The 15327-nt window shown below is 38.5% G+C and overlaps 1 long non-coding RNA gene across 1 annotated transcript in view; it reads right to left on the minus strand.

Annotated features, from left to right (window-relative positions):
* The window catches only part of LOC138741697 (uncharacterized), a 45643-nt gene that overhangs the window by 2781 nt on the left and 27535 nt on the right, over positions 1-15327 (minus strand). The window contains exon 3 of the long non-coding RNA XR_011343672.1: positions 4165-4239. This is a non-coding gene — a long non-coding RNA (uncharacterized lncRNA). The remainder of the gene's footprint in view (positions 1-4164; positions 4240-15327) is intronic.

Below are 15327 nucleotides of genomic sequence, written 5' to 3' on the forward strand. Positions count from 1 at the left end.
TGCATTAATTTACAATAAATATAATAAATATATCATTATAATTTAATAAAAGCCCTTGCTTTTGATGTTTTTAATAATTCAAATATATCGCTTTCAGCTACGAAATGCCCTTGTTTTCCAGGGGAGCGGTTTCTTGGAGGGTGGGAGTTTCTGCAATGCAGGGGGTTCAGGCAGTGTGGCAGAACAGAGCCACCCAGCAGACAGTGAGTAGGGCTTACAGGCCAAAATGCCTAGGGCCAAACTGTGGCCGCCAAAATGTCCGGTGCCAAATTATGAGGCCAAAGTGTGAGGGTCAAAATGTCTGGTGCCAAACTGTTCTAGACCCAATTTGCACTAATTTAGAAAATGTCTGCTTCTTCCATCCAAAACCATTGTTAGAGTGTACATTGCTGAATGCTAGTGAAATATTTAAATATCTTTTAAGCCCCAGAACTCAATATCTCATTAATTAGCAAAGTAAATCCAACTATAAATACTAACACTTAATTTATTTCATGTGAACATTGTTTATTTTGCATTTTGCTCACTGACATGAAAAATCCCATGCTAATGAGTCACCTATGGATCTGGTACTTCACAACTCCACAATAGAATGCACATTTTCTTTATTTTTCATTGTCATTAATTTTTATAAATGCAAGGATGATAGTGTGTGAGGTAGATAAATTGTGCACCTTTTGTGAGGAGGGTAAGGAGCAGTTTAAAAAAAGGTTTGAGCTCTGCTGGGGCAGCCATTCTGAGGCAGGTTGTTTCTCAAAATCAAAGTGCAGAGACTTTGATAAGTGAGGCTTCAACAGAGAGGCTGAGTGGTAGTAGCACAGTAAGTCAGGGAAGGATTTACTTTCTTTTGTACCGTATTTAGTTCAGAGTAAAACTGGCAGGCAGCAGAGTGATATGCCACTCTTGTGAAACGTGAGAGATCAAGTATCCCTGACGATGGGATTTACAAGAAGGTTGTCCACCTATGACACCTTTCTGACTGCATGGATGGAGTGGAGCAGCAGCTGGATACAACTGAAGATCATATAGGAGGCAGAAGTGGACAGGAGTTACATGAAGGTGGTCACACCACAGATTCAGTCAGGTCTACAGGTGACCAGCAGTGGTCAGGCAAAAGTTGCCCGCCTCCTGTGACTGTTGCATTCTTCAGCAAATTAACCATTTTGGATGCACTTAAGGGGAGTTGGTCCAATGATCTCTCAGGGGAAAGCAGCCAAAACTAGATCAGTGGCTCGTTTATACAGATGAAAGATGAAAGAATAAATGAGTAAGTTGTCAGGAACTCAACAGCCAGAGGGGCAGTCAGGTGTTTCTGTGGCCGAGAGTGTGCCTGCACTTTGCCTCCCATGTGCTCGATGACATCTCAGAGAACCAGCTTTGGGGAAGGGGAAGGTGATTTGTTGTCCATGTAGAGTAGCACGGTTGGCATAGCTGTTAGCGCAGCGCCTTTACAGTACAGCGATTGGGACCGGAGTTCAAATCTCACACTGTCTGTAAGGAGTTTGTACATTCTTTTTGTGCCTGCATGGATTTTCCCCAGAGGCTCTGGTTTCCTCCCACCATTCAAAACGTACTGGGGGTATAGGTTAATTGGGTGTACATTGGGCAGCTTGGACTCATGGGCCAAAATAGCCTGTTACTGTGCTGTATGTCCAAAATTAAATTTAAATTTATAACAACATCAAGGAAATGAGTAGTGAGCTACTGCAAAGGGAATTCAGGGAGTAAGGCAAGAAGTTCATCAACATGATCCCTATTCTAGTAGCCTCAGCATTATTCTATGAGGTAGTGGGGCCAGAAGTAGGAACATAGGGGAGCTAAATGATGCATGGGGGGAAAAAAACCCTCACATATATGTGTAACTAGAATGTCCTCTGGAAATTGGAGTGATCTGTGCAAAAAATGGGCTGCACCTAAACTGGAGGAAGGCCAATATCCTGAGGGTGGAAGGTTTGCCAGTGCTATTGGGGTTTAAACTAGTGGTATGGGGTGGAGGGGGGGGGAGGGAGGGAGGAGGTTGTTAGGAGGAGACAGAAAACAAAGCATATGTCATAAATATAGCAAGCAAAACTAGTGGAGAGAACACCTGGAGATCGGGAGAGACTGGTTGGCTGAACTGCAGTTATTTTAATGCATGTACCCTTGCAGGTAAAACAACTCAGTTGAAAGATTATGAGATCGAGGTGGTCACAGAAACATTGCTGAGGGAGGGTCAAGAATTGCAATGCAGTATTTCTGTGAAATATTTTCACATGTGACAGGGATAGTCCAAAGGGGAGGAGGAATTTCATGACTGATCAGGAGGATCATTACAGCATTACTCAGGGAGTACTCCGTAAGGATAGGCAAGTGAAGATATTATGAACAAAATTTAGAAATAAGAAAGGGGATATCACTTAATGGGACTACAGGAAGCCCCTGTTCTGCTAACAGCAGTCAAATATGTTCCTAATTCCATGACAGAGTTGGATAGACACTCATATTCATGAAGCAATACTTATTTATTTATTTGTATAGATTAAATACTTATCCTGCGTATGTATTGCTTGTCTGTATATGTGTTCTGTCTTGTTTATGTGTCAGCATGTTTTACACCAAGGACTGGGGAGTGCTGTTTTGTCAGGTTGCACTTGTGCAATCAGATGACAATAAATTCGACTTGACTATTCAGCACACTTGTCTTCACAGCCAGGAATATTGAGTTTGAAAATGGCAACATCATGTTGCAGCTGAATAAGACATTGGTTAGAATATGCTTGGCATATTTTGTCTATTTCTGGTCACCACGCTACAAAAGGATGTGATAACGTGAGAAAGAGTGCAGGATGTTACCTGGAATAGAGAGCTTTGGTTACATGGAGAGGTTGGGTAGCCAAGATGGTTGACACTGGAGCCCAGAAGGCTGAAAGGTGGCTTTACAATAGTTAGTTAAATTATGAGGAGCATTGATAGGGTAGACAGTTACAGTTTAAGGTTATTGGTTTAGGTGACAGTGGAAATGTTTAAAAGAAATGCAAGTGCCAAAATTTTCACACACAGGGAGGTAAATATGTGGAATAAACCATCTAATCACAGTCTTTAAAAGGCATTTGGGCGGAATCGTGAAAAGGAAAGGGATACCTGCCATGTGCAGAATAATAGGATTAGCACAGAAAGACATCTTGGTTGGCAAGGAAGTATCGATCAGTAGGTCTTGTTTCCATGCTGTGTGACTTTGTGACCCTGATGAATGGACACAGAGAAATGCAGATCTGTAGCTATTGGAGAATTCTGCCGTAAAGTGGGGCAGGCATGGTTTAATGTTATTCATTTATAAGACTTTCAGAATAGATAGTGAAAGAAGTTAAAATATAATGTTGGTTAAATGTTTGTTCTCAACGCCAGAGGTGTCATACATTGAAACGGACATCAAATCCAACTATCCACTATCCAAACAGATCGTTTCACCATCCAGAGACTGGATATATTCTCAGATTCTGGAAAAGGGAGAGGGGGTGGAGTGGGCTTTTTCGTTACTACTGGGTGGTGTACGGACATTGGAGTTACATCGACCTCCTGCTCTACTGCCTCAGAGCAAATCTCGATTACCCTGAGAGTTTTCATCAGTTATAGTTTTTAGACTGCAGGCATGTAACGGCATAATCAAGGAATTTTGCCACTACACGGACAGTCTAAAGAGGATTGTGCAGACATCTTGTGTCAATTCCTGCACTGGGATTTATCTGCAGGACCCCCTACAACATTTTGGAGGTACCCTGCAGTGTAAATAGTGCTGGAAAAATTCATTGTCAGTCATTCACTCCACTAAACATCCAACCACTGGGACTGTTGCACTCAGGTACATGCAGTCTAAAAAGGTACCAGTGTGAACGACCACAAGGACAGTAATTATGTTGATTTTTTTCTGCAATTTTTCTGACATGTCAGTCTAAAAACCATACGTGATTCTCACCAGACTTTAAATCCCTCCCCATGCCAATTACAAGCAGGAACTTGTGGGGCTGCATGATGTGGTCAATAAAGAAGAGATGGCCCAGCCCAACGCACGACAAATCTTAGTCGGTGACTTTAACCAGGCCGGTGTCAAGAAAACCCTGCCCAACTACACCAGCATGTCACCTGCTGTACCAGAGGTCCCTGTACACCAAGATAAGGGAGGCCTACCGTTCTTTCCTGAGATCACACTTTGGCAAGCCTGGTCACCTGGATGTACTCCTTCTGCCTTCATATAGACAGAGCCTAAAAAAGAGAGGCCCAGAGGTCAGGACAACAAGAAGGTGGTCACGTGAGGTTGAAAAACAGTTACAGGACTTCCTCGCAACAGGCAGGGCTCAAGGACTCTGCTGAGCATCTGAACCAGTACACCGAGGCTGTCACACATTTTATCAAAACTGCTGTGGATGAGCGTATCCCCACCAAATCATTCAGGGTTTTCACCAACCGGAAGACCTGGATGATCCAGAACCTACTGAGAGCCACGTCACAGGTATTTAAGTCTGATGCAGCAGGAGCAGGTATGACATATGAAAAGCTATCTCCTGGGTGAGGTGGAGGTTCTGGATGAGAATGGAAACAACAAAGGCCATCCAACAGTTGTGGCAGGGCCTAAATGCCATGACCTGCTACAACATTAAATCTGGAAAAGTAGCAAGCTTCTCTCCCAGAGGAACTCAATGCCTTCTATGCCTGATATGATGCTCCTCCATGTCCCCCGATGACCTGATCCTGTCCGTATCTGAGGATGACATGCATGTTGCCCTCAGGAAAGTGAATCTGAGGAATGGATCTGGCCCAGATGGAGAACCTGGCTAAGTATTAAAGATCTGTGCTGATAAACTTACCAAGGTACCCACCTGTTTAAAATTGGCATCAATCATACTGGTGCCTAAGAAGAGTGCAATAACCTGCCTTAATGACTATCGACCAGTAGCACTTCCATCATCAGTGATGAAATGTTTTAAAAGGCTGGTGATGAAGCAGATCAAGTTCTGTCTGAGCGATGATGGGTATGTTCCAGTCCGACTAACATAGAAAAATAGAATGCCATCTCATTGGCTCTACACAAAGCCCCGGAACACCTGGACAGCAAAGGTGCTTACATCAGGATGTTCTTTATTGACGACAGTTTGGCATTTAACACCATCATCCATTCAAAACTGCTCAGCAAACTCCAAGATCTGGGAGTTAACCTCTCACTATTTGATGGATCACTGATTTCCTCCCCTCCAGACCACAATCAGTGAAGATTAGTAAGAACTTCTCCACAAGCTCCATCAATACCAAAGCACCTCAGGGCTGTATTATTAGCTCCCTGCTCTATTCACTTTACACTACACCTACAACTGTGTAAGCTCGGTACAACAATAACACCATCTATAAATTTGCCTACGATACCACAGTAGTGGGTTGTATTAAGGAAGCATCAGGATGGATATTGAATACTTTGCTGAATGGTGCACCAACAACAACTTCACACTCAATGTCACCAAAACTAAGGAGAAGATTGTTGACTTTAGGAAAGTAAAGCCAGAGGTATACAATCCAGATATCATTGCAGGAATAGAGGTGGAGAGGGTGAAAAAATTTAGGTTCGTGGGAGTCACCATCTTGGAGGATCTTTCTGAACCCAACACACCAAATGTATCGTGTAAAAAGCACGTAAGAGCCTTTACATCCTGAGGAGTTTGTGGAGGTTTGGTATGACACCAGAAACTGTGGCAAACTTCTAGAGGTTTGGTGGGAAGTTTGCTGACTGACTACATCATGGTCTAGTATGGAAACACCAATACTCCTAAGCATAAAGTCCTCCAAAACGTAGTGGATATAGCGCAGGACATCACAGGCAAAACCATCCCTGCTATTGAGTACATCTACAGGGAACGCTGCCATCAGAGGGCAGCAGCAATCATCAAAGACCCACACCACCCAGCACACATTCTGTTCTTGAAGCTGCCATCAGGAAAGTGGTAGAGGTGCCACAAGACTCACACCACCAGGTTGAGGAACAGCTGCTACCCCTCCACCATCAGACTCCTCAATGACAAACTCAATCAGAGACTCATTTAAGGACTCTTACTTGTGCACTTTATTGATTTTCTTTGTTCTCTCATGTTGCAGTCAGTTTGTTTATATTTTCTATCTGTTTATAGTTCTTTTATTTGTTTTCATGTTTACACTGTGCATAGTTTATGTTTTCCACTGCCAATTATTAGTAATTTTGCCATGCCTGCAGGAAAAGAAGGGAATCTCAGGGATGTATGTGATGCCATGTATGTACTCTGACAATAAATCTGAAATCTGTAGTGAGGCTGTAGCAGTTGAAGCAAAGGAATAAAAAGATACAATCAGACTGTGGAGAGTGAACTATAAATCTCTGAACAATCCATAAGATGAAAATGCAAATGTGCAAGAAAATGTCTGGGCACTGCAAAATTGTCAGGCAGTAATCACAGGAGATTTCCATTATCCTAATATTATCTTGAATACAGGCTGTGCAGAAGATACAGAACTAATTTGCATTCAGGAGAATTATTTTAGCCATTATGTAGCAATGCAAAAGAATAGTGAGTAGTGTGTCAAGGGTGGGGGTGCACAATTTTGAATTTAGTGTTGGGAATGAAGCCAGGCATTTCAAAGGAGAAGCATTGGCAAGGCATTTTTGTTAGCTATTACACACCTATGGAAAAAAAAAATACATGATAAAATAAAGGTTTAAATGAGGTTAAGACAATGTTACTTGACAGCAGTGTGATGTAGCAGAAGTGGTAATTACTTATTTGGGGGAAAACAATGTGAAGCTTTTAAGAAAGACAATTTAGCTAAACAGTTCAAGGGGTAGAAAAAGGTGGAACTACCAAGATGACAAGGATGAGCCTACTCGACATAAATTTATGTCAGTCATTAAGAGTTTAATGCAGTAGAAAGCTTGGTTCAATGTTGGAAGTGGAGGGTGAATTTAAAGTAGAAATAAGGATATCAAGCAAGATATAATCTTTAAGAAATGCTGCCCCGAATTTGTTGATTTTGTTCACCTTGATAACTCTCATTTCTTCTTGTTCTTGATATCTGTTGACTACTGCCCTCAACAAACATTTCCCTCATCATTATTTTTTACTTTCTCCCTTCTCTGCAGCTTAACAATCTTTGATTTCTGATTTTTTTTCCAAACCCTTGCAACATTAATTTTTTTCTCTCCCCATAGATGCTGCCTAAGCTCCTGTGTATACTCTTGTAAATTTTGATCTCCAAAATTTTTGTTGCTTTGCCAATACATTTTTTTTTAGTTCTGTGCAATTGTGGAAAAAAACTTCTTTCCCCAGTTAAAACCTTAATTCCATCAACTTTTAAATATAACATGAAAGTCTCATTATTGTCTGATTTTAAAAATGTACCAGCTGTTCCTTTTCAGTTGTAACTATCCACACACACAACATCTGTGATTTAAACCTATGGCTATGTTAACAAAATAAATAAATATTTGTCAAGAACATGTTTATTTTTCTCAGTCTTAGATATTTTTCCAATCTGTTTTAAATCCAACTGAAAGTCAAATCTGAATTGTGCCTGATTTGCAGCCTATCTATCCAGACAACAATGGCAAACAATTTTTTCATTTGAAAATTCAATTGGATAAGTACCCTCTTTTGAATTACATTTTGTCAAAAAGGTGCAGGGACAAGGGGCAGTATGATGTGAAAAGTGGAATTCTGCAATCTGGCTACATTGTGATATTATATGTTCTATTTTATTTTGATGTCACTTAACAATAACTGGTGTGGTCATAACTTGTGTTAACAAGCTTGATTAAAGCATTTGAGCTTCAGTAATTGGTCATGTGATGGGATAACTTGTTGCATAATAGGACATTATTTTAATTGTGTGTACACAATAAGGAGATTTTGTGTTGGTGAACTGCACCTTTGGATTGGTATTGCAAGGGGGACTGAAGTTGTATATTTGATTTTGTCAGGAGTCCAGAAGAAAAAAAATAATGTGAGGAAACTAATTTTCTTAGGAAAATGAGCACACTTCCCTTTTGAGATCTGACCATCAGCAATATTTACATTTACTGTCACAGTGAGTCTTCACTTTCAGTAGGGCTATGAAAGTAGTGTTTAAAAAGGCAAACTATCTGTATTCTTTCATTTTTACTAATTTCTTAAGAAAACAATTTTCTTGCATATATTGATTGCATCAAAATCTTATTGTGATAAACCTGACTTTTGCAACAAGATGTTAGGTGAATTTTCTTTTCCATTTAAAAAACTGCATGATATTTTAATATATTCTTGCTCCTCATTATTCAACAGAGATCTGTGACAAGTTAGATACCATTCTTCAAGAAATATGCCCTTAATCTTTTTTGATTTAAGAATTGCCCTACTCGAAACTTTCCTATAGACCTGAGGGACAGAGATTGCTCAGGCTCCACACTACAAGATTACTTCTGTCTGTTCTCTCTTCACCAAGCATGTGCCTATAAAATTGCAGGACATAATCAAGCCAAACTAAAGAATGCATAAATAATGATTTGCATCCAACATGATAAAAAATTACAAACAACTCATCAGACAACATTTTTCAGTGTATAATCCTCATGCAAATACCGGTCTTGGATTTTTTTTTAAAATAATTATAAATGGTCATTTATTTAAATCTGTTTTTTTTTTCAAATTCTGCCATGAGGATAGGAACTGCATAATTCAAGGAAACTTAATTATGTATTCACACATGGATGCCTGGTCCTCTTATAAGGAATCTGATAGTTGTCTTGAAAGTCTTTCTACAAAGCACAGTAACCAAGGGCAGCCACAAAATTATTTTGTGGAAACAAATAATTAAACCAAATCTTTTGGCAACTTTTTCCTCACATGTAATTGTACTAAAGATAAACACAACTCCAACCTAGTTTCACATCTGAGTTAGTATGTTCTAAGACATTTTGTCTCTGCTTTGCACATAAAAAAAATGCAAGATCTAACCACTTTACATTACATTAACACACACACATTTGTGTATATATCTCCTATATATCTATATATAGATATAAATTAGACACACACACACACACAGCACCATCTCTGTGGTTATCTGGAGCCTATGAAGAAAAATAGAAATATTTCTTATAGTCAGATTTTAAACTTTTTGTTTGTAGTTCAAAGTAACATTCCTGATCTTATAACAATGAAATAAAGTTTTGAAAGTCTGAAAAAAATACTGATAATGGAAATCTGGAGAAAAAAAATACTTAAAATACTGCAACCATCAGGTCAAGTGGCATTCGTGGGACGAGAAACAGAGTTAATGTTTCAGTTCACTGATTCTTCATCAGAACTCTGTCACAAAATGTATGGCTTTACTACAACTCATTGAAAAGTTCCTGGATTTGGCAAATAGTTATCTCAGCCTCAGGAAATCCCTGCAGAAATTGCTCAAATCTGTTTCATCAGTGAGTGAACTTATTCTCCAATGATCATAACTCACCAGTGATGTACTGTATTTTAAGTACCTAGCGTATCTTTCCTTATATTGCTGAGACCTATACAGATTAGGTGATCACCTTGCCAAACACCTGTGCTCTATTTATGGGTCTAAATCTGAGCTCCCCCAATTTGAACTCCTCCAAATATTCCAGCAGTAACATGTCTGTTCTTTACCGTATCCATTGTCAGGAAGAGGCCAAACATAAATTTGAGGAACAACACATTATTGTCCTCCTGGACATTCCTAAAACTAATGGAATGTATGTTGATTTTTTTTTTAATTTGAGGAAACTCCCACCCCTGTCTAATTCCATTGATTCCATTTTTTTATCCAACTTCTGTACATATTTTTCTTTGAGAGAGGGAAAGACTTTTCATTCCAACCTCCCCTTCCTAATGGCTGCACCCTCCAGTTGTCCCTCAATTTCTCAAGCCTTCTGTCCTATATCCTATCATCTCTGGCCCCTCCACATATATGTAACCACTTAATACCACCTCACATCTCATTATCAAGGTTTCAATGAGGATTTATTAACATGAAAATTTATTTATTGTCTTCCCTTGAAGTTATAATAGCACAGGAATTGAACATCCCATGCCCACTAATCACTTTCAATGACATTAAATCATCAGTGGAAGTTTATTTGTGTCCATAGTTTTAATTTAAGTTAACGAGCTGATCCCTATTCCAGAATTTCAGAAGATGTCCCAAACAATTTCTAATGCAGTGCGCTCGTGAACAGAACATGTTACAGAAATAGGAGCTGATTGACTGGCTCACCTCATAATTTACAAAATCTTTCCTCAATTAATGCACTTGTGAACCTTAAGACTAAGAAAGAGGATTCTGCTAGATTTCCATTTAGAAGAGTGCACAAGAATTTAATGTCACTGCCATGAAGAGTTGTGTGTGTGTGTGTGTGTGTGTGTGTGTGTGTGTGTGTGTGTGTAAGCTCTCTTTTTAAAAGATCAATTGAAGTGGGTGTACAAATGCACAGGAATTCTTCCTTGCTGTAGCTAACAATCTACAATAATATATTGAATTAAAAATAGATAATCAATCCCAATGATTGTTAGTTGATAATTGTGCCATTTGTTTGAAACTTGCTCAGTCCATTTTACCCTTGAGACATCGTATTCAACAAACTGTTTCCAATAACTGAAGCCCATAATATTTTCAGATCAATAGGGTGAAAGCCATGAACAGTCCTTCAGCAGCACATCCTCCCACCAGAAGAAGAGCAGTGAGAACATGGAAGCAGCATCACTTCTCAATAGCCTTGCAGATCACATTCGATCAGGACTTGGAGATGTATTGTTGGAATATTATAGTGGTGAGGTTAAAGTCCTTGAAACACCGGCTTAACTGTAGTGTGGCAGCACCTTTTCAGATTTTAGTTCATGAATAAGCCATCCCAACTCTTTTCAAGAGAAGATAATAACGGATGTTAAGTGCTGTGCCTTACCAACCATTAAATTATACCAGAATAAATCAAAGAAAAGGAACTGCTTCCACCTCAATGCTGTTTATTACTCTCCATTTAAAATAATATTATTCATTGCAATGTCTAGGGGTAACATTATTATCTTCCTTCTGTTCCCCCATTATATAAATTAATATTAGGGGTTAATTAAAGGGCAATTGGGAGGGAGAATAGAGATTTGATAGGAGCTTGGAGTCACACATGGGGATTAAAAAAAAAATGAATCCAAATGGAAATTCTACTTTCTAAAACTCCAAAAATGAAACAGTCAAATTTGGGTGACCTTGGCCTAGAAAGCATAAAAAATCTGTTACATGGGAGACCTGCACCAGTTTTGTGAGAATCTCTGGATGGATGATCTTGAAGCTTGTACAAGCAATCCCTCATGCACATTGGAATAACAAGTCCTGGGACATCCTCTTGATAATGCATCAAAATCATATTGTTTGAAAAATCACAGCAATATTATGCTATAACTGCACCATGGAAGAGCTCTCCAAGAATTTGCTTTCTAGTGCTGGAGGTCACCATCTCTGGCAAGAATTATAATAGCTGAGGCCTCCCATCATGGTAACAGTCACACTTTGGAATAAAAAGGCTTTATGGCTACATTTGAAGATACCTGGCCTTGCTTCAGGCCCAGGTTTTCCAACGATGAATTAGGAAGGGATAATTTTAAGTAATGCTAGAGCAGATCCTCATCCTCCAAAGGCTCCCAATGGCTATAGAAACATACAATTAAGCTACAGAGTATCCAACTGATCTGAATGCTGTTACAGACAATTTTGAGCTCCATTTTCTGAAAATTGTCTAATTCAGGGTTTCCCAAGCTGGGTTCCATAGAACCCTGGGTTCTGTGGAAAGGTGTAGGGGGTTCCACGAAGGAAATGATGGAATAATAACAATCTATCTGTTTTTCTTTAAATCATTTATTACCTCTGTCTTTATTCAATTTGTTTCTGGGTCGGTAACAAACAGTTCACTCCACCCTAAGAAAAGAAAGTGGCATCATGATACCTGACATCAGCAGTGTAGAGGTCAGGCCTGCACATCATTTTCAACAAATGAGAATTATGCCTATATCAGAAAAAATCAAGTGTTATAAAGAAATAGAGATATTTGTCGCTTGGATTCACCTCAGCCAGGAATTTTCATATTATGCAGCTACAAAAACAAAACACAGAAACCGACTTGTTACCACTTCCGGCTTAAAGGTACACTATCTAATATTGTGCCCAACATTAAGAAGACCTTGATGTCTAAAGTTAAATTATCTAATTTTTATTCTGATATAAATTTTCTGTGACAAATGTAAAATTGCTGAGGCTTCTTTGATTCAAATGTTTTGGACTTGCCCTAGTTGAGAAAAAAAAAGGAAAGTTATTTTTCAAACATTAATGGTGATTCTTACGATTAAATTGGAACCTTGCACTTTAATTGCTCTTTTCAGATCATTTAAGATGACTTTTATTGACTTCAACTCAAAACCAAATTTTATCATTTACTTCATTGAAAGTCAGATGTACAATTTTGATTAAATAGAAAGATAACACTTCACCTACCCACAAACAAAGATTAAATAATATTATATCTTGTTTAAGTTGAGAAAAAATTAGATATGCCATTAAAGATTCAAATACTAATTTCCTAAAGGCATGGGGTCCTTTTTTGGACCATGACCACAATCGAAAGTTTTAGGGTTGTCGTTAGCTTTGAAGTGCTATCTATTTCCAGGTTGTCGCCATTTGATGCTCACGTGTTAGTTCATTTTTCCAACCTTGTATAGTGGTCAGGGTTTTGAATTAGTTTTTTTCTTTTTCTTGTATTTTGTATTTCAAGATATAATGTATTGTTTAATTTTTGAACTATTGCAAACTTAAATAAAGATATCTTGAAATAAAATAAAGATCTGTGAGGACAAGAAACAATTTAATTCATCCCACTGAATGTAAATTAGAGGCAAGAAATGATTTCAACGTGGAGAATGGTAAGTTTATTTACTTGCTGAGAGGTAACTCTTTTAAAGTGTCTCCTTATCCCTGCTTAGTAAGAGTCGCCTTGGTCAGAGGCTTTATCTGTAAACTTGGGGGATGGGAGGGGGTTAATTATCTATCATGTTAATCATCTTTTGGGCAGTTCCATGGAGGGGGAGGAAACTTCAGATTCAGTGACAGTTTTCAAAGTATATGACTGAAAATAAAGTAATCCTTTAAGGTTTAGTGTAAGTACAGTATAGTATATTTTTTAATTTTGTGTTTTAAACTTTTTATTCTTAATGCAGGTGTATAAGTTAGGCATTGTAAGAATTAGTTTCAAGCATCTGGAAAATACACTTCTCCGGCATCTATCAATACCTATAGGTGCCAAATAATGAGTTTTACTGTAATTCAATATCTTAGTTTTCTGATTGTTTGTTCTTCATTTGTACATTTCATTTATATTGATTTGATTAACCACCTAACTGCTAAGTTAGCCAATCCTGATTATTTGTCCTCTGAATGTGTGACATACTGGGTCTATGTAGTTTTGAAACATGGTATCTTGGATACCATATTTTCAGCGTGATATCTTTCATAAGTGCAATGCCACAGATATAACTTGGATGTAAGACTTAATTGAATATTGAGGGATTGAAGACATTTCTTTTCAGTTCCCAATTTAGGGCATGAATCTGATACAAACAAATGCTGCTTGACTTCAGAAAGATCATATAAATTGGCAACAGTTCACCTTCTGGCCTTAACTGCACCCTATCATTTTACTTTAGACATTGGACAAATATTTATAGTTTTACTCTACCAATACATGACTGGCATGGACAATTAAATAGCTCTGGATTGGAGGAAGCTTGAATTTCCTGCAGAGTTCTACAGGAGAGCCTTTTTTTAAACCAGATGGACAGTAGTTATTAAAAGCAAGAGCACAACATCACTTTGAAGGCATTTAGTAACAGTCAATAAATGCAGGCTGATGAGTTTGGATTCCTTGTTTGCTTGCAGTATATAGTGTTGAATAAAATCCCCAAGTCGTGGGAGCTCCAATAGACATGAACAATTCACCTATTAGTTCCTTCAGACAGACTCTATCAATTTCCCCAACACTGCTGTAATCCAGAGAGATCAACACTAAAAAAGTCCTAAAGCAACAGACATCCTTTTGCAGCCAATGTACTAAATCGCACCATTTTGTCTTAAAATATACACGTATTGTTTACTGGTTCAATCACCCTATAGGTCTTCACATTGTTTCCAACACTGGCAGAATTTATGACTGTCCAGCAATCATTTTAGATGCTGCCTGATCATTCAGGAGCAATTATAATGGTGAGTTGGAAGAAAGAAGGGAAACAGAAGGACCCATGGCTTGGGTCCAGGACAACAGCCTCAACGTCAGCAAGACAAAGGCGCTGGTCAATGACTTCCACTGCATACATTTCTTTTTGTTTCAATTTGACACTGTGCTGAAGAATTTTCAAGTACTTGTCTGTGCATTTTTTTTTCAGGATTTACTCTCTTGCCTTGATCACAGAGAATGAAGAGTACTTGAGGAGCAAGGCCCATGAGAGTCTGGGAGATCTACTTTGTTGATATTAACGCATAGGATGAAGCTGTGTAGCACTTCAGCTTTTCTGAGTATTCACAATCAAGAAGCCCTAGTGACATTAAAATGATGATGCAGACGAGATGTCAATCTCATCAACAGCTTGCATTAAAATACTGGGGCATTAACAGGCATTAAGTAACCTTAATGCCACCACCACTGCGACGGATGTCTTGCCAGACTCTGGATCAACAATTACCAATGTGGCTCTGTCCTTGCACAGTATCTTCATTAGCACCTCACGGTGTTCCAGTTTCTTTTGTTCTTCCCCTTCTTGGTCCTTGAGAGTAGAGGCACTAGTCTAAGCTCATTGTGTATTGTTTTCATATCTTGCTGTAAGTCAATATGACCTTCATGATTATCATTTTGGAATCCTTGAATAGATCTGCATCTTGTCCAAACCAGAATGTGCAGTACTGAGAGGATTATGTCAAGTCATGCCTAACAGTCTTCAAGTCAAGTTTAATGTCATCTGATTGCACAAGTATAACCCAATGAAACAATGTTCTCTGGTCCTTGGTGCAAAACATGCAGACACAAAACCGGACATAACACTCATACAGACAAATAATATATGTGCACGACAAGTATTGCATATACACAAATAAATAAATATAGTTTCATGAATATGAGAGTCTTGGAAGGTTAATGTGAGCAGTTGCTTTGGTCATTCAGCATTCTCACTGCCAATTAACATTTGGTATAGAGTGCCATATTTATTTGTAATTTGGTGTTCTGACCCATCTGAAGAATAGAAAACA

This window comes from Narcine bancroftii, chromosome 8 (genome assembly GCF_036971445.1).
Source record: "Narcine bancroftii isolate sNarBan1 chromosome 8, sNarBan1.hap1, whole genome shotgun sequence".
Lineage (NCBI taxonomy): Eukaryota > Metazoa > Chordata > Chondrichthyes > Torpediniformes > Narcinidae > Narcine > Narcine bancroftii.